Source organism: Ochotona princeps, chromosome 5 (genome assembly GCF_030435755.1).
Source record: "Ochotona princeps isolate mOchPri1 chromosome 5, mOchPri1.hap1, whole genome shotgun sequence".
NCBI classification, from domain to species: Eukaryota; Metazoa; Chordata; class Mammalia; order Lagomorpha; family Ochotonidae; genus Ochotona; species Ochotona princeps.
In genome coordinates this window covers 31,733,936-31,754,917 of record NC_080836.1, presented here as the reverse complement: position 1 = coordinate 31,754,917, position 20,982 = coordinate 31,733,936, and the positions used below count along the sequence as shown (strand labels likewise).

At 36.1% G+C, this 20,982-nt stretch overlaps 1 long non-coding RNA gene across 1 annotated transcript in view; it reads right to left on the bottom strand.

The window, feature by feature from the left end:
- Positions 1–402: 402 nt before the first annotated feature.
- The window catches only part of LOC131480367 (uncharacterized), a 174,092-nt gene continuing 153,512 nt past the window's right edge, over positions 403–20,982 (bottom strand). Inside the window, exon 3 of the long non-coding RNA XR_009245440.1 lies at positions 403–549. This is a non-coding gene — a long non-coding RNA (uncharacterized LOC131480367). The remainder of the gene's footprint in view (positions 550–20,982) is intronic.

The following is a 20,982-nucleotide window of genomic DNA, read 5'->3' as shown; positions in this document are numbered from 1 at the left end:
AAGCAAGCAAAAAAAAATTGGAATAATTTTTAAAAATATCATTAAAGGAACAGAGAATTCTAAAGTTAATAGAAAATATTCTAATTTTCAATTTATTTAGTTTCTGAATTTACATATGTTCAAGACAGATTACAAAGAGTACTGCTTTATAATATTGGTATTTAATTTCTGTTATTTCTATTCTTATTTTGTTTGGAAGGATTTATTGCCAACTTACCCAATGTAATATCTCAAATAAAAATCATTTTAATGCAATTCTGACAAAAAGTAATGCTTTAAAGAAGAAAAGAATTAAGCTAAGTTTCATGAAACATATATCTTGAAGTAAGCTTTTAGTTAATTATACTTGTTTCTACATAGCTAATGAGAGAAAGCTCATAGTATAAATATTTTATTGCTTGCCTCCAAAAAACAGTTGACATCCTCTGTGGCCATTTGCCAAGGTGGTCATTTCTCTGAATCTGATGAAACTAGAGAAGTATCAGTGTTCTGTGGAGTGATGAAGAAAATACTTTGTGCTCTTGGTTTCTGGTATTTGTTTCCTTGGTCCTGTTAAGAAGGAAGAAGGGAAAATTTACTAATCAAGAAACAGATACCCAGTGAGTCTGTAATTTTTTTTTTACATTTATGTTTAAAGATACTTTGATGTTTACATTAGGTCTTATCTAGAATCCTATAATTTTAGAATCTAACACAAAGGGCTGTGAACTTAAGGCTGCAAGGGAAAAGAGCTTTATCAATTATGTAATTCAATCTTCATATTTTACACTATAGGAAGCTGAAATCCAGAGGTTAAAGAATCCAATCAGTGTTAATGGCAGAGCCAATCTGTGAAACCAGTTCTTCATTCTTTCCTCCAGTCATTTCTCAGCAGGCAAAAAAGAATCACTTCTTAAAAAACAATTGGAACAACAAAGATAACATAATAATATTTAGTTTATTAACTCATAGCATTGCGGTTGCTTGTTGAATATATTAAAGACATTATATAATTAAGATACTATTTTATTAAAAAACATGGCCAGTCACCATTAAACTTCTGAATTTTATCCAGACTGATAACCACCTACTTTTGCAAAACTCTCAGTCCTGTTAGAAAGTTGTCCACAGAGTAAAAATGATATCTTTTTGAAAAAGCTGGGTTTAGGATAACTTTTAATATTAAATCTCCCAAGACTTCATATCAGATGCATGGTAAAATCCTTAAGTTACTGAGCTCTTTGTTCATCTCTGACAGTCTCTCTTACCATTCTTCCCCTTACTTGCTAGTTTACAGTGTTAAAGGTCTTCATATTCTTTTTCAAACACGCCAAACTCACTCTTGGTTTAGGTCTTTGAACTTGGTCATCTATCAGAATGGAGCAGTTTCCTAGACAGGTGCTGATCTATCCCCAGTGACTAAAATATTTTCTTCCCCGAGAGTTCCACAACATGGCTACGGGATCTGATTAAATGTCATCTTCAGAGAGAGGCTTCACCCACCACTTGGATTAAATGATCTCCCCCCTGGCTCTCTCCTTCCTGCCCATTGCCCCTCACTCTCTTTAGACAGATCTGGTTCATTTCTGTCAATAATATTTGTGACTCCCCAAATCATATTTGTGCAGTACCCTTTGAAGGTCAGATACATTTTAGGACTAAGTATCTTTTGAGCTTTTAAATATAACATGTACTGTAATTATGAAATGTACTCTTTATCCCCATCTAAGAAGTCTGGACCAGCATCCTTAAATCAACTATGTTACTACACCTGCAGCAAAACATATACTCAGTTTAACTGAGATTTAAAAAGATTACTAATAGTCCAAGACCATTTTTACGACTAAATAAGTTAAGATCAGGTCAGGTATTAATACTAGGTATTGCAAAAGCTGTTTTCAGAGATTGTTGACTCTGGAATTGCACATAAAGGAGTGTGAAATATTAGTCTGTTCATTTATCTTCCCCATACACTATACACAAGAACAAAGAATTCTCTTTTCTTTTTCCATGATATGGTTCCATAGGCACAAGGATTGCCCTTCTACCCTTCCCCCTCATTGTTTTCCCCCATATTATTATAGTCCTTCAGTAACAGTCACCAGTCCACCGTTCTGCTAAGTGTATCATGGGACTGCAGGTATAGACAATGGTAGAAAGTCCAGTATTCTGTTGTCAAAATATAATTAACTGTTTTATTGGGAGTTCCCATTTTATTTGGGAGTAGAAATGCATACTGCAAAGTATCTTCAGTTCCCAGAATGCTGGTCTCTACTATACAGTTCCTCTATGAGAATATGTATATACTTTTTATCTATGTATCTATTTGGTTTGTATTTGGCATGAAGGTTGCTATATGTCAGAGAGAATATATGATATTCGTCCTTTTGGGATTGCTTATTTTATTTAGTTCTTTTACTTAAGTGGATAAATGAAGGCCCTGTAAGAATTAGATTATTTATTTATTTATTTTACATTTTAAGTAATTTTTAAAATATTTTAATTAAAGGGATTTTAATTGCTCCTTAAAATTATTTCTGTGTTTAAGGTTAATAGAAAGGCAGGAAGAAAGAAAAATATGATAAACAGTATTTGTATGAAGCTAAAAAAAAAATCAACCCCTGGGCCATGTGAAAAGAACAAGAGTTCTCAACTACAATTCCAGACACTTTAGTTTTATGCAATTACTTGTTTTGTATTTGATTATCTAGTTATCATTCCTCTATCTGCCATGCAGGGTTACAGAGAAACAGAGAGAGAGAGAGACAAGCAGCAGCAGCAGCAGAAGGAGAAAGAGAGAAAGAGATCTTCCTTCTGTTGTTTCACTCCTCAAATGGCTGCAGCTGAATCTCCATTCAGATCTTATGTGTGTAGGGACCCAAGGACATGGCAAAGTTCCATCGCCTCCACAGGCACATTATCATGGATTAGCCTGAAAGCAGAGCAGGAGGGATTGTTTCTTAAATTTTTTAAAACAGCAGATCATTCCAAAAATCTTGCGGAAGAAGGAACTAAAACAGATGGTGTGGCATAGCATCTGAAGTTACCACCTGCAATGCTAGCATCCCATACTGGTGCTGGTTGTTGTCCCACAAACTTCCCTTTCTCTTCTAATGTCTGGATAAAAACAAGGGGAGACAGCCAAGGAAGCCTATACCACCTACATTGGGAGCCTGGATGAAACTCATGGCTCCTGGCTTTGACCTGGCCCACTCTTGGCAGTTGTGGCCATCTGGGGAATAAGACAGTGTATGGCAGTTCATTCTCATTTATATCTTTGTAACTGACTTCAAATAAATATGGGCTTTTATGAAAGATAATGTGGATTTTCTATGAAGATTTCAAGAACCTTGCATATGAACCTTATGACAATTCTATTAGGTATGTACTAAAATTATCTTGTAAATGAGATTTCTTCTCTTTCCCACAACATACCTCAATGGAAAAACAGCTATGCTTCTATACTTGGACACTGCATCTGTGTGTAATTTCCTTTGGCCAAAGGACCAATTGCAGACAAAATACAATGATAGCCTTGAAATATACTTGTGCAGTTGGGCCTGCCTCCTTGAAATCCCATGTTTAATGATAAGAAAAAATGTCTCAGTAGATGAGACAAGTTCAAAGGAGAAGCGAGACAAATGGTAGAGACTTGCATCCATTCTTAACTTACAGCAAAGTCCACCTAAGCACAGCCAGGAACGGACCTAATGCAGTGCACATGCAAATGACCTAGGTAAGAACAAAATACTAATTATGGTATGCTAGTCAGGGGTCACAGGCCAGAACTGCACTTCAGTGAAGTTAGTCTTCCTTGCAGTACTATGTATTGCATCTTATGTATTAAAACACATTGTTTATTATGAGCTTTCTAGAATCCTTTTGATAATGCAAGGCAAGTGAACATTTGGGATTATTTGTTGTCAGTGACTTAGAAACTATTTATCAGACTTAAATATATTCAGATCCTGTTATGGGTGCTGGGGATATAGTCGCAACCAAATGAAGTCTACCCTAATACAGCAGTTAACAAGAAAGAATATGTGGGCTATAATTTGAAAATTTCACAGTACTGCTAGTAATAACCCTGGTACATCTATAACAGTGAGGAACAGGTGAGCAGGTTAAAATGTAACGAAAATTTAAAAAATGCCTGGAAAAATGTATGTTTATGTATAACTTATAGCTTTCAAGAGGGATATATCAGGAGAGAAAGGTGCTTTAAAAAGTTAATGGGCATGGAATGAGGAGATAAGATTATTCTAGGTATAAACTATTTAGAAAAATGCATAGCTCTTTTCCATAATAGCATTTTCTATAAATTTTTGATAACCCCCTCTCTGTAGGGAGCCTGTTAGAAGTAATACGTAAGAGCAATAACAAAGTACAAGATTGCAAAGGCACTAACAACAAATGTAAGCTAAAAGTGAATGATGTTATGTCTATTACTATAGTAATATAATCTCTTAATACTCTTTTACAATTATCAGGTAAGAAAATGAAGCCCCAAAAATCTGAAAAACTTTGTGACTTTGACTAATGGTAGAGCTAGAGCTATAGCCTGGTTTTGAAATCTCCCAGTTTTATTCCCATTGTACCACACTGTATTATCATAACCATTGACAAACAGGCAGCGTGCAGTGTTAAGACGATGAAGCAATACTGCTGAGGTCACACAATACAGGCAACAAATGCAACAGCTTTTGCTATCAGACGTAAGTTTAGAGCAGCATGACCTTCAGGGTATAAGTGGTACTGGAGGAACTGAAGAATGCGTTACTAAGGCAAATCTTTCCAATCAGTGGATTTAACAATTAAGATCAGAAGTTGGCCAATTTTAGTCCACAGAGCAAATTCAGACCATTTGCCATCTATTTTAGCATGACGGTTAGCACAAGATGATTTTTATATTTTAAAATGGTTCAAAAGTGTCAAGAGGAAAAAATATTTCACGGTGCCTAAAAATCAAATTAAAATTTCAGTTTCCATGAATGACGTTGGAACACAGCCACATTTGTTTGCTTATACATTACCTATTGGCACATCACAGCACAGCAAAAAGTTGAGGAGCTTCACAGATACTTCTGACCCTCTAAGCCCCAAATATTGATTATATGTTCTATATAGGTGACCTCTTAGAAGGTCACATAAGTGTTACAGGCAATAATGATATCTGTTTGTAATTTTTAAAAAATAAGTAACTCCACTGTTGTTTAAGTATTTCTTCTTAGAGTGGAATAATTGGAGAGCAATTGAAGCACAGGAGTGACTAATTCCCCCAGGGTCTAGAGAAGTAGTTTCCTTTTTATTTTTTTTTTTTTAATTTACTTAATTTTTATTAAAAAGCAGACATAAACAGATAGAAAGCTTCTTTTTTTTTTTTTTTCTCCATTGGAAAGTCAGATACACAGAGAGAAGGAGAGATGGGGAGAAAGATCTTCCGTCCGATGATTCACTCGCCAAGTGACCATAATGGCCGGTGGTGCGCCAATCTAAAGCCAGGAGCCAGGAACCTCTTCCAGGTCTCCCACGTGGGTGCAGGATCCCAAGGCTTTGGGCCGTCCTCAACTGCTTTCCCAGGCCACAAGCAGGGAGCTGGATGGGAAGTGGAGCAGCCGGGATTAGAACTGGTACCCATATGGGATCCCGGGGCGTTCAAGGTGAGGACTTTAGCCATTAGGCCATGCTGCTGGGCCCGAGAAGTAGTTTCACATCTCAGCTACTCAGTCAACTGATCATTTGTGTGGTCTCCTACACACCTCAGTATGTTTTGCTATCATAATAAGATTTAAATATGTAATTGACAGTCCTACAATTTAAACCGGGTCACACAGGTTGTGGATTAAAAACAAAAAGAACTATTACTGATAACGAAGATACTGTATAAAGTCTGCAAATTTGTCTTCAAATGATAACTGGCATGTCTGTAAGTTGCATTTATGGAACTAAAAGGAAGTCTTAAACACCTTAAATTATGCTAATGTTACCTAAAACTTCTTATTTAGAAATCAAAATGAGCTTATTTAGGAAGCACAAAGTACAAATGATTCAAAAGTTCACATTATAAAAGCAATTTTGCACTTTTGATGCTGTAAATGTATTCAATTAAATACTCAATTTGGCTTTAAAATCAATGGAATACTATTTAAAATATTATATAACATTTTGTTTGCATTTTTTTAAGAAGCAGAGAGACTGAGTTACAGAGCTAGAGCTCTTATCTATTTTTTTAAACTTATTTATTTTTAATAATGATTGCGTGGTTGATCAGGGTGGGAATGATTGTGCTTTAAGAAAAATTTGGTGACTTCACTGCTTCCAAATTTGCTATTTCTACTCATTGTTCACAAGGATGGTGAGAAACAAAGAGGTAAACCACTCACGACTTTCCACACGTCCCAGTATATTCTCCACATCTGTGCAAAAGGCAGTTTTGAGCCAGAAAGAAATTGGGAGCTGGAAAGTCAACTGAGGTCTCCCTCACAGGTGAGCCATCACTCTCTGCTTTCAAAAGTGTACACTAGCAGGAAGCTGGATTGAAAGCAGAGCAGTCGAGACTCAAACCGTGTTTGTTAGCTTTCTAAAGGTCCTCAACAGAATTTTAGTTGAAACTGAAGAGTGCTGAAAAGTCAATGTTCTTATTAGAATAATAGTTTTGATTTGTGTTAGCACTGTCTTAGTATATTTAGCTGTTAGTAACATGTGTCATAGACTAGGTAATTTATAAATACAAATATATTGTTCTCATTCTGGTAGGAGGCAAGTTCAAGATCAAGGCATGGGAAGCTTTGTGAGCTGGTAACAACCTGTTTTTCAGGGTAGCACCTGCTGTAAGTTTTCATCTGGCAGAAAGTTTGAAGAGATACTTTGATATTCCTTATAAAGACACTCATCACAGCCTGTGATGAAGGCTTGTCCTCATAATACAATTCCTGAAGACTGCACCTCTTGATATGATTTCACTGGAGTTTTTGTTTTTAAGATTTATTTATATTGGAAAGTCAGATACACAGAGAGGAGAGACAGAGAGGAGAGACGGAGAGGAAGGTTTTCCATCCACTGGTTCACTGTCCAAGCGGCCATAATGGCGAGAGTTGAGCCAACCCAAATCCCGGAGCCAGAGGTCTCCTCTGGGTCTCTCATGCGGGTGCAGGGTCACAAGGCTTTAGGCCATCCTCAACTGCTTTCTCAGGCCACAAGCAGGGAACTTCATGGGAAACGGGGCTGCTGGGACACAAACAGGTGCCCATGTGGAATCCTGGCACGTGCAAGGTGAGGGCTTTGGCCGGTAGGCTGCTGTGCTGGGCCTTTTTTTTTTTTTTAATAAAAACTTTTGTAAGACATAAATAATCAGGTCATAATGCTAAGAAATACACAAAACTAAAAATCTGAAAAAATGAGGATATATAACCAAAACAGTCTTCAGTTACATGGGCTACTCCTACGTTGACATTCTAGTTTTAGAATGTAATAAAAAGTATGTATTCATGTAAATCAAGTGAAGAAGTCATAGTATGCCAATGCTGTGAAAAGATAAATGCTATAAAGGTTAAAAATCACATTTGGATATGCAAAATTTTCTATTAAATATAAAGAAGTTTAACAAATCTCATGCAGTAACATAACTGAAGACACCGAATTAAAACTTAATTAGCTTTAAATAAATCCATTTTATTATAAGTTATGGAACAGCTGAACTTGGTGACCCTAATTTTATTAACTTTCTACTTCTGGCAAATATTTGCTTTGCTATTATAAGTTTAGCTTAGAAATTTTTAATATCTATATATTATATATATAAAAAAATAAAGAAAAATGGGAATAGAGTCCATATAATTAGGGAATCCATATACAGTGAGCAAAAAGCAATCTATCAAAATAACTTGAACAGCAAAGTGATTTTTAAATTTATTTTGAAAACAATCCAGAGAACTAAAAATTTATAATCAGAACAGGGTATGTAGCAAGATCACAAACTTACTTCTAGTCACACATTTCATCTAAAAGAAATGAGCAATCATTTAATTAAAGACCTATTAAAGAAAGTATATTCAGGAAGGAAAAACAAAGTAAAATGCCCTTGGAGTACCTCATATCTTCTACATTGTATGGCACACAGATCATATTAACTAATGTGTTGGGCCCAGAACAGTGAACATGGAAGAGAGACATTCGCAAGCTTTAGCTATTGTTGTCAATTCACATGTTGCAATGCTTCTAGGTAGATCCCACACTGCCTCTTTGCTGTTTACTAAAGGCTATTAGCTATGGGATGGTACAATGGTGTAATAGGTTAAGAATATGCCCATCATGCTGGCATGCTGGATGGGCACTGGTTAGGATCCCAGTTGTTCCTCTTCCCATTCAGCTCCCTGAAAATGATCCGGGAAAGCAGCAGAACATGACCCAAGTCCTTGGTCCTCTGCATCCATGTGGGAGACCTGGACAAATCTCCTGGCTTCATATCAGTGCTGCTAGTCATTGTGGTCATTTGGGAAGTGAACCAACAAATGGAAGATCTCTATCGTTCTTTCTTTTCCTGTAAATCTGCTTTTCAAATAAGAATAAATCAATCTTTTTAAAAGTTACTAATTATTTACATCTTTAACATATGTCTGATTAATCTGTGGGCCAGACTGAAGAGAGGAGCCAGAAACTCTATCCAGGTTTCCAATGTGGGTGGTGGAGCTTCAAGTGCTGAGCCATCATCTGCCACACCTGACGTGCATTAGCAGCAAGCTGGACTGGAAGCAGAACAGTGAGAACTGGAAACATCACTTGACTATGGTATGTTGGCGATCTGATGGCTACAATGCCCAGCCCTTTGACCTTATACAATAAAATTTTTAAGCCTATTCAGTAGACAAATACTCAAAAACATATAAAATTCAGATATGGAATTTTGTAGATTGTGTTAGTATAAAGTAAGTGTTATCTTTAATCTCAAAGAATGAACAATCTAAGATGATTTTAAAAAGAATATATAGGCAGACACAAATGTACCTCTATCTTAAAAATATTCACTATGTATATGCCTAACGTCTCAATTTTGTAATTGTTACCTATCTTTGCAGAGTTTGCTCAGAATCACTACTGCCTAAAATGATCAGAGGAAAACCATGTTCTGCTAAGCCTAAAATAGACACAGCAGCAGTTTACAGTAAATACAAATAAGCATATATATATACCTCCTTTAAAATATTCAAATAGAATCACTCTATCATTACATATATTTATATATACATATGTATATATTATATATAACATATACTTTTCTGAAATTTTTTTATATTAGATGCTGCTTACATAATCGACCAGGGTTTGAAGTATCTAGGGTTGGGGAGAAGTGGGTATGATCATTGTTTCTAAGCTTTCAATTTCTTCTTCCCACTTCTAGGGGGAGGGGGAGATACGGGGATAGACCATATCAAGTCTCCCAACCATCAAAGGACCTGAGAATGGGGAAGGGCTACCCACTATCAACCAGAGTTATGATGGCACATGTTCCGAAGGACTATACCACTGTAGCAAAACTGGGAAAATCTGTTGGGGGGGGGGATCCCAGTCTAAGCGAAATTGTACCTCACAATTCAAAAATTCAAAATAAAAAATATTTTTTAAAAAGTCAATGAGACACTTAATGTTATTGACTCTTCTAGTTAGCAAGGGAATATTTCCTATTACAAATCATTTTTATTTGAAAAGCAGACAGAAATTAAGGTATCTTCCACCTGCTGGTTAACTTCCCAGATAGTTGCTACAATGGGACCTAGGTCAGGCACTCAGTCTAAGTCTCCCCTTGGGTGGCAGGAACACACCTGCTTGAGCCATCCCCTGCTGTTAGGGCACACATTAACAAGGAGCTGGAATTGGAGGCAGAACTACGTCTCAATTCTAGGTATTCCCATACATGATGTGGGTATTCCAAGTAGCTCCTCAAGTGCTGTACCACATGTTCACTTTTATCTTCTAAACTTTACCATGTAGTTCTACCTCTTTAGCGCTGGTGAGGTTTACATAATGTGTGTGAGTGTATCTGGAGAAAACACTGAAACCACCAACTGGCCCTCCATTCTGAATGAAACACAATTTGTTGTCCCTGCATGCATATTAAGTTGTATTTAAACTTTGTTAAAAATTTAGAAAAACATTTCACACAGGAGTGAGGATATCATCAGGATAAATAGCTAGGTTAGTGGAAAAATGATTTTCTCGGTTTGATATTTACTGTCAATCATTACCCATAGCACCGGGCCAATATATACTTCCCTTAAGAATGTAAAAGAATGAGTGCTTCCTCCAGTCCCACCAAGAGCATTACACAACAATTTGGAGTATTTAGAAATTCTTCACAAATTTTTGTTTGTTTATTTGAGAGAAAGATGGATAAGAGAGCATGCGTGATAGAAACACAGAAGGGGAGGCAGAGCAAGCGTATTTCCACTCACCGGTTTGCATTCCAGGCTGGGGCAGGATTAAAGTTGGGAGCTGGAGATACCAATCCAGTTCTCCAGTGGGGGTAGCAGAAGCCCAGTTACCTAAAGCCATCATCGCAGGCTCCAGATACGCAATAGCAGAAAGCTGCAGTTCAGAGCCAGACCTAGGAATCTTACCCAGGTTGTCTCTTACGAAGCATGGGATTCTTAACTACAACGCCAATCTTTAGCTCCCTGGAAATCCTGAAGGTGAAAGTCTGTATTTTGTTGCAGCTTAAATATGCTTAGCTCTTATTAGGAGTGTGGATGAAAATGTCATATGCTTAAATCATTTGTGTCTCTTTAAAAGAGGTTGTTCGTATTCTTTACCTATTTTTTTTTAACAGCACTGCTAGTTTCTTACTGCTTTGTAATTTTATATATCGGAAAATTCAGCCTTTTCTATTAAATAAGAATCACTTTGAGCTTTGTTTAGAAGATTTTTTTCTTCTTCTTGAGATTGTAAGGCAAAATGCTTTTCCAAATTGTTTCATGACTTCACATTTTACACTTAAATATTTGTGCTACAGTATGTATTCAGCATTAGGTAGTTACTAGTTCATCTTTTCTCACTGCCATGTGATGTCTACCTTATCATTTATAACATTTCTATGTTTATTAGTCTTTTTGAGTTTCTAGTTTTGTACATTCCACCAGTTCAAGTAACCACACAGTAAGCAGGGCTCAGTGAGAGAATTACACCTTAAACAAGGTGATGTCTAACTATTATTACCATAGCACCGTGCCTGGGATACCTTCCTGATTTTCCCAATGATGGTACATGGATAGCATTATTATATATCATGGACAGGAAGTTAATATACTGCACTAGGCTGCATTAGCCAAAGGTATCATGCACTGGTCCTAGGAAACTGTACTGTTACTGAATAAGAAAAAAGGGTCTTTCCTTGTGTGATTAAAGATTTGGGCATGAAGAGATAATCCTAGATTATCCAGTTGGGGCTTTAGATGCAAACACAAGGGTGATTATTAGAGACACACAGATATACACAAAAGGAAAGAGGCAATGTTGCCATGGTGACAGAGACCCAAGTGATGTGTCTGTATGTGAAGGAATGCCAGCAGTGTTCAGAAGGCAGAAGAGGTGATGAAGACTCTTGTGGGCTCTGAAAATGTGAGAGAATCAATATCCTTTACATTGCCACTAATTTCGGCTCATTTGTTATAGAAGCTATTGGAAACAAATACATACAATATACAATAGGGTTGCCTTCCAGGGTGCAAATTAGCAGACAAAGGATGCACGAATTTCACTCTGTATCTTCAATGTTGCACCAAATGCCTATCCCTTTGTCATAAATGTAAATGAACTTTTTAATTAACTGTGATAATTATTCAATTGATTTTATTCTGGGTGATGAGTAAAGGTATACAATTATAACATCTGCAACCGGCGACTTCATTTTTTAAAAATTACAGTATTTTCTCCTGATTTGTTCGACCCAATACAATACTAAATGGTGTCCATGACAGTGCTCATTTTTGCAGTGTTCCTGAACTTGGTGCAAACGCTATTGCTTGTATCTCCTTACTTCTCCATTACCCTAAATCTTGACTGATCTGTTCTGCAGTGATAGGAAAATAAATTTACCTTGTCTAGCTGTATTTCTAAATATTTTCTATTGTAATCAGAAATCTATTTTTGAAAATCAATATGCCACTTAACCCTACTGTTACTAATGTTATTTTTGGCTGATTTCCCTTACCATTAAATGATAATTGGGACACTGGGCATCTGAAAGATAGAGTTGGTCTTGATTCTGTTATTACTTCTTTTTATATATTTTTTCCTTTAAGTAAGTCACCCTGTTGTATTTATCTATAGTTTCCCTGTATCTTTGTTCCAAAGGCTTAAGCTATTTCTGACTACAATAAACATTATTTAGAAATTCAGCTAGACATGTAAGTTGTTTTCCTCTCACTGCAGAACAGATCAGTCAAGATTTAGCAGTAGAGAGGCCAGAACACACAGGTGTCTATATTTGATGCTGGTGCTGCTTTCAGAGTCTTAACCTGTTATGCCACTTTACCAGCAGCAACTTTGTTTTTCTAAATTAACTTATGTAATTTATGCATCTGTCCTTCATTTTAGTAGTAAAGATGTATTAGTTCATTTCTATATGCAATAACGATATTGGTATATTTTCAGTTAAAAATAATTTAGCCTTTCTTGAAGTAACATCAAATTATGCTTGTTCTTCAGAATTTGTCATATGTAATTGACATTATTTGACTTCCAAGTACTAAAAATGAAAAACAAAACAGATGCAACAACTCAGAAAAAGGGGAGAATACTGGTCGAGGTGGTATATTTTTATGTTTAGGGAATGTAGAGTTCACATTTTGTTCTTTAGCTCTGTTTCTCACATTTCTGTCTTTATTTTGTGGTTCAATGTTTTAAATGCTGCTGCTAGTTCTTCTATGATTATTTTTCTGTTTATTTCCTTCTGACTGGTAGTAGTTCATTTTCTAGGAATTTTTTCAAGGGTACATTTGAATAACATTGCCTGAGTTCTAAAGTTGCAATTTTTATGCTTCAAGACAGTTTAGTCGAATTTAAGTTATAAGATATCTTATTTTTCCTAAGACCCTGCAGATGTTACTTTACTGCCAACTGGCATTAAATGTTGATGTGCAGCTATCAGAGACAAGCCTGATTTTCCTCCTACTTTTAACAGTGAGTTGATTATTTTTTGGTCATGTTTAAAGTTCACTAACTTTCTGATGATATGCCTCAGTACAAATAGTTTTCAGTCAATTTTCACTGATGTGATCTTTGAGTATGTTGATTCAAATGTTTCTGTATTTTAGAACACTGCTCGATTTTACCTTAAATATCCCTTTGTTTCTATAGTTTTACGTCATTATATTTTTCTTTATCTCCATATGAACACATTTTGTACCTTCCTTGGTGTGTTTTACTTAATCCATGTATTATTTCATATGCTTTCTCTGATGTGTAGCCTCTCCTACGCTAGCGTCCAGTTTCATTTTTGAAATAAACATTTATTTGCTAAGTTAAGCCTGTACCTATAAGTGCTGGCACCCTATGTGGGTGCCAGTTCATGTCCTGGGTGCTCCACTTCCAAACTAGCTCCCTGCTTATGGCCTGGAAAAACAGCAGTGAAGCCCCAAAGCCTTGGGTCCCTGTACCTCTGTGGAAGACCTGGAGGAAACTCTTGGCTCCTGGCTTCAGCTCACCTCAGCTCTGGCTGCTGCAAAAACTTGGGGAGTGATATGATAGATGGAAGACCTTTCTCTTTCTTTTTCTCCTTCTCTCTGTTGTTTGTAAATCTGCCTTCCAAATAATAAATAAATAAATCTTCAAAGAAAGTGAAAACCAAAACAATACCACATTAAAGAAATGGCAATCAAACACCAGAAAAATGTTATTAGAGGACAAATAAGATGCTGGAAATGAGTACAGCAAAAACTAAGGAATCTATTATTTTAAGACTTTTAAAGAGTTGCTTTTAAAATATTTCAGTTATCATGCAATTTAGTCATCTTGAAACACCAAAGATGAGTCCCAAAAATGTTTTAAATGCAAAAGTCACATGAATTCCATCTGTAAAAATTAATGAGAGCTTCTTTTCATAGTTAAATGAAATCCCCATTTATAATTTATTTAATGTGATCTATAAGGACCTTACAATTCTTTAGCCTTATTTCAAAATGTTGTTTTCTCATGTCATTCACATGAGAGTAGATTTCTCACAGTACTTCAAAACACTAGTTTGTGCTGACAACAGTCTTTTCATTTGCTGTGACATTTTGCTACCTGAACAGTTCTTCTTTAGCCAAGAGCCAGGAGTTTCTTCTGGGTCTGTCCTCCACTGCTTTCCAGGTCATAAGCAAGGTTCTGGATCGGAAGTGGAGCAGCAAGGACACAAACCAGTGCCCATACGGGATTCTGGTGCCAAGTAAGAATTTAGTTACTTAGCACATGGAGCCCCCAAATACACGTTTTTAAAATGATATTTTCAATGCTTAATGTAACATTAGCCTTTTAAAAAGTTCATTAAAAATTTTTTCCCTCCACAAATGAAAAGAGAGGTGATCATTTAGATCAGAAGATTCTTTGTTACTCCTTTTATGAAAAATTTACCTTAATTATGTGCCCACTATTCTTAGCCCTTACAAGTTTATGAATATTGTATCATTTCTTCTGTGATACAAGCAGATTATAAATGTTTGTGAACAATTTAAGCTACAAAATATTTGGGAGAGCATCTATATTGTATTAACAAGAAACAGAACAAAACCAAAAAACAAGAAGCCATGTTTCAGCTCTCTTAATGCGGGCAGATGGTAAGCATGTAGATTATATAAAGTGCTATAAACTGCAAGCTATAAAAGAAAAGGAAAGTAACGTGTGGAGAGAATAGAATCATCAATGCTACTGAGAAGCTGACAATTGAACAAATGTCTAAACAACATTACAGCGCTTCTGTTGGGGGCTCCCCAAAGAAACCTAATCTGAAGTAATCCCACATCTGACACTTGAGTGTGCTTGCCAGTATGGGTTATGGCTCTGTCCTTCATGCACATCAGTTCATATGTATGGTAGTAGTAGCACTGGCTGAGTCACTTTTGTCTCCAGCCCCGTCATTTACGTAAACCAATGGATGTTCAGATCCAGCCCAACCCTGCCCACCACACTCTCCACCCTCATGTATACGAGCAGGAGCTGTAGCTTAGTTGGAGTGACCTCGAATAACCCCCACTGGGCCCACAGCTGACATGCTTATAGAGTGCATACTCTTACAGTCATGGGAGTGTGTAGTATAGGCTATCATATAGTGACAAATCTTCCTTTTCTAATCTTTCACTAGTGTTTTTTTCAAGGTTATCAATAAGCAGAATTCTCTGGTCCCAATTAACTATTGCTACCTAACAAATAACACCTACTTAGCTACAAATTTAGGTGGAGTTCAGGTAGGAAAGTATGTCTGCATCCCATGTGGTGCTAGCTTGGGCAACATGAAGGTTATGGATTGGGATAATCTGAAAACTCACTCAGCCGTATGCCTGGGTGTACGTGTGGACCTTTATGTGGCCTGGCCTGGGCAGCATCAGAAATATTATGGTGGTCAGTTGTAGCAAACATTTGCCACATACTTTTCCAATGATATCCATTAATTTCCCAGTTCTGATAAATGCCGATAATAATACATGGAATGCTTCTATATTTCTTAAGTATTCTATATTTTCACACACACTTCACTTACAGAAAAGTCACCTTTGACCTACTAAAAGACATAAAAACTGTGAACGAATTAGGCACTTTTCATTAAAATTTATATGAAACAACCATAGGAACCAAAGCTTTTTTTAGGCCCCAGATTTTCTACCAACCACTTAAGTTAACAAACTCCATACATACTTAAGTTTGATACAACACAACGAGTTTCCAAAGACCAAGTCTTACCAATATTAGTGATGATAAAGAAAATCTTACCTTGAAATAGAGAAAATGTATACAAATTGATATGCCCATTTTGCTAAATACAGTTCAGGAAAAACTAAACCTTATGTAAAGGGATTGATTCTTTTTACAGCAATATCTTCTAAATTTTCTTCCTTATATATGAAACTCATGTTTCCCTCATGTAGTTGGAAGCATTAATATAGGGAAAAAAGCATTTTAAAATGTTGGCATGGAATATTTTTAAATAACTACTTTTAATTACCTTCCCAACACCTAATAGTTTAAGGTAATATAAATGAAACCCAAGTGGAAAGACCTACCATCTATGAAATTTAAAGCTTAGTGAGAAACAAAAGTACTAGCAAAAAAATTACCTCTTACATATCTTTTCTCAAGAACCTGCTGGAAAACTTGTTCTGTAAAATGTGAAAGCAGAGAAGGAGAAAGCAAATTTAGGAAACAGTTGTTTCAATACAGAAGAGATAAAGGGAATTGTGATGACAGTGAAGTCTCAGGACGATCTGGACACTGAAGAGCTGGCATCCAGACCTCAGTGCAATCGTGTGACTCAACATCTTGAAGACCCTCATCATCAAGATTCCCACAGCTACGTAGATGGATCCTTCCCTTCTCTTTACTTGTGATCAGAGTTTTATCAACTGCACTGATTTCAAAGAACTATCTCTCCGTTTCACTTGTTTCCCCATTTGTTGAGTTTAGTTCCAATTTCACTGATTTCTGTTTTTTTGTTATTCTCTTGCTTGTTGTTACTTTGTGTTTAATTTGTTTTTCTTTTTAAAGTTACCTATTTCTCTCTAGGCACTATTTTACATGCGTCCCACGAATTTTGGCATGTTGTGCTTTCATCAACATATCAGTTCAAAGCATTTTCTCATTTTCCTTATGATTTCTTTTTGACTCGTAGGCCTGAAGTGTAGCTTTTAATTTCCAAACACCTGGGGGTGAGGCTCCTACTTTGTTGTTGTTGTTAGTGGTTCATAACTTAATTCTGTGTTGTAAAGAAAACATAAAAATCTATTGACATTTTTTTTTTTTGGCTCAGACCAACCTATCATTGTGAATGCTCCATGCACAGAGGGAAAATAAGCCTGTATATTCTGTTGTTATGGGTTATATGCTCTACAAATGCAAACTAGGTCAGTTTAGTTTTTCGTGTTGTCCAAACTTCTATTTATCTATTGGCTTGTAAATATTTGTCCTAATAATTCAGAGAGGAAACCTGAACTATCTAATAATAATCCTGGATTTATCTCCTTTTGGCTCATTAACAGTTTTCCTTCCAATATTTATTAAGATGTACTGTTAAATAAACATATATTTAGGATGGCAGGTCCTCCCAATAAACTGTCTCATCATTGTAAAAATTTCCTCTTTAACTCTGCTAAAACTTTGTCTAGACATTTTCTGTTTAACATTAATTTAATTTTTATAAAAATGTTCTGATGTTTTTGTCTGGTACATTTCCCCCAGCCTTTTAACATACCTGTATTTTTATATGTAAAATGTACTTTTTCTATCCAATATATTAGGAGTTGATACACTATAAACAGGTCAGCTGCTGGCCCAGATCCACATGGAGGATATGGCAGCCCATTGAGCCCTGCAGGGCACATCTGTACGATCCCAGAAGAAGGAGGACAGAACAAATTGGACAACTATCCCAGTCAAATGATGACAGCAAATATCTGAGTTAATGGAGAATCTGTGGTCAACTATGTCAGTCAATGGACATTCAAAGGGTTCCCTCATCCTTGAATCAGTGAGATCGACAGCATTTCAGAACTATCGAAATCCCCTTGGCTGAACCCATAATGGGCCACATTGGAACCCTGGTTTGATATCGAGTGGCCATTCTCCATCCCTGGGTATTGGAACAATTGGGAGACTGAGTATGGCTTCTCCTCTTATCTCTCCCTGCCTCCCCCATCCCTGTACCCTCGCCAAAACAAGAAAGAGAAACATAAAATTTGGAAATAATGATCACACTCATTTTTCCCTACTCTCATCAACTATGTTAACATCATCTAAAATTAAAAGAAAAAGGTCAGCTGCATTTTTCTAAACATATTTAAAATTTGAAAGGCAGACCAACACATACACATATATACACAGATTCTTGGATAAGCTACTTAATTTCCCAAATGGTTACAATAGCTGGGGCTAGACCAATCAGAAGCCAAGAAATCCATCCATTCTTCTGTGTTGGTGGTAGGGACTCAGTTTTTCAACCACAATCCACTGCCTGCCTGCCTCTTGGGAGTATCAGTAAGTAGCTGAATCAGACGCACAGGTAGAGGTAAGGTTTATTTATTTTTATTTGAAAGGAAGATTTGACAGAGAGAGAAGGTCTTTCAACTGTTGGTTCACTCCCTAAATATCCAACAGTATAATATGGGGTGTGAGTGCCCCAATTTGCTGTGCCAAAATGTGTAGCATACAAAAAAAATTTTATTGAGAACACAGATACACTTATTACATTTGTGTATGATTGATTTTGAATTCCAACAACAGTTCAGTAGCTGTGAACAGAAACCAAATGCCCCTTAAGCTTAGCATATCCTTATAATAAAAAGTTTCCCAGATCTTTGGAGTCTATGAGTGTACTTCAAAAATTTCAAATAAAATTGAATTAAAAGATAATTTCAGTTTGTTGCAAAAAATTGAAAAAAGTTCATGCACTGATTATGTCTCCTGTCTTGCTATTTGTTATACAGTTATCCCATTTGTCCTTTCATTCTGTCGATTCCTGCCCCCTTTTGAAATAGCTAAATTTTAAGTATTCCATTTCATCTACTCTACTGAGTTATCTGCTATATCTCTGCTTAATATCTTTGGTGGTTTCCAATGGTTTAAATAGCTTTGCATGAACAAAGTAATAATCTTAAGACATTATATTCCATTTTCCCCCTTTTAAAGGTTTATTTATTTCTATTTCAAAGGCAGATTTTACAGAGAGAAGTTGCGAGAGAGAGACAGAGAGATCTTCCATCTGTAGGTTCACTCGCAAAATGGCCACAATGGCCAGAGCTGAAAGCTGGAAGTCAGGAGCTTCTACTGGCTCTTCCATGTAGGTGCAGAATCCCAAGTACTTGGGCAATCCTCTGCAGATTTCCCAGGCTACAAGTATAGAGTTGGACATGAACTGGCATACATATGGGATGCAGCACAAGAGGGTGGAAGATTAGCCTGATGTACCACTGAACTAGCTCCTCTCCTTCCCTTGTTTGCACTCTCATCATAAGTTTTATTCTGCATATATTATAAACACAATCTTAGTTCTTATTTTTGTTGTTTTTTTATTCAAAGTCAGTGATCTGAAAGAAATCTAAAATAGAGAAAACAGCACTATTTAATGTCTATCCTTTCATTCATCATATCTGAGGCTCTTTATTTGTGCAGGTAATTTTTTTACCTAGTACAATTTTTCTTCTAGCATAAAGCAACACTACTTGTAACACAGGTCTGCTAGTGCTGAGTTTCATTAGTTTCTTCATATTTATCTGAAAATGTCATTATTTAGATTATTTTTCTGAATATAGAATTTTAGGTTCCTTTCTCAATGCTGACCTCATTCTGTATTTTCTGATTTGCATTGTTTCTGATGAGAAGCTGCCTCACTTTTACTTTTTATGTCACATACATATAGGTGTCACATACATGTATCATTTATATACATATATACATTATGTACACACTGCTTTCTAGTTGCTTTATGACTTTATCACTAGTTCGAGAAATGGTGTATTTTGGTGTGGCTTTTTTTCCTCTGGAGTTAGGTGTGTCTTAGATTGAGGAGTTTCTGTTTTACACTAACTATGGAAAACAGTGCCATTAAAATATCTTTTTTTCTGCTCTGCCACTACTGGTAAAACTCCAATTATACATCCCTTAGATCACACAGCACCAAAACACCAAGCAGATGTTTGTTTTGTGGTTTCCGTTTTCATGGCCTCTTCCTCAGTTTGAATAATACTAATGCACTAATAACCATATCCAGTTGATTTCATTTCAGATGAGGTTATTTTCATGCTTTCTCATCATTTTTTATGCTTTTTCCTCTAAATCCTTGAAGATGTGCACCACACCTCTGGCTGTTTAATAGAGTGCTATTTTTATTACTATGATCAATTCTTGGTGCGCTTGTACCAACTGTCCTATTTCTTCATTTTTGATACACATTTTACCACCTTTCAGTATATCTCAGAACTCGTGATTAGAAAGACACTATGAAGGTTGTATTAAATTTCCAGAATTATTTGTCTTCCCATCTGGCTCTTTCTGCCTACTTTTAATTTGATTAAAAAACTGTATGGAAACAAAAGATGACTAATTTTTCCCAAACCACCACAACAAAATAATTCTTCTATTTAATAGTAATTTTACTATTTATTTACATTTTAATTTGTTTAGTTCTCTTTACCCTTTTGAGAGAGACTGTATTTCATTGATGTTTGAGGCCTTATAGTTTTTTCTTCATAATGTTGCAGCTACTCTTTTGTTGACAAACTACATAAAGGGATTTTGTTGCTTTTCTCTTTCTTTATCTCCTCTCTCACTGTAGTACAAACCTGCAATTAAATCTAGGTTGTAAACGGCATCTCCAATTGTGACCTTTTTAATCATAATATTTTAAGTGCCCCTGAGTACATATGAAGACCCAAGTTCCAGTAGGCATATAATGTCTTCCTATGAATTTAACTGTGGAGAAAAGGAGCTAAAGTTTGAAAAGTACTTTAGAGATATGTAAATAATGCTAAGTATATATAAGGACTATCTTAGGTAAGACCATCTAGGCAAGAAATATAAAATACATTAAAAAATACAATGTGGCTCAAAAATACAAGGAAAGACAATCAACAGAAATAGACCAAGAAGTGACAGCAATAATGCAGCTTGTAAAGATTTGGAAATAGGTAACTGCACATAAAATGAAGTATTTATATCCTGAGCAGATTGGCACAGTATCTCCTAGTTCCAGCTACTCCACTTTTGATCCACTTTCCCCATAATGCACCTGGGAAAGGGCCTGGTCTCCTACACCATCCGGGATATGCC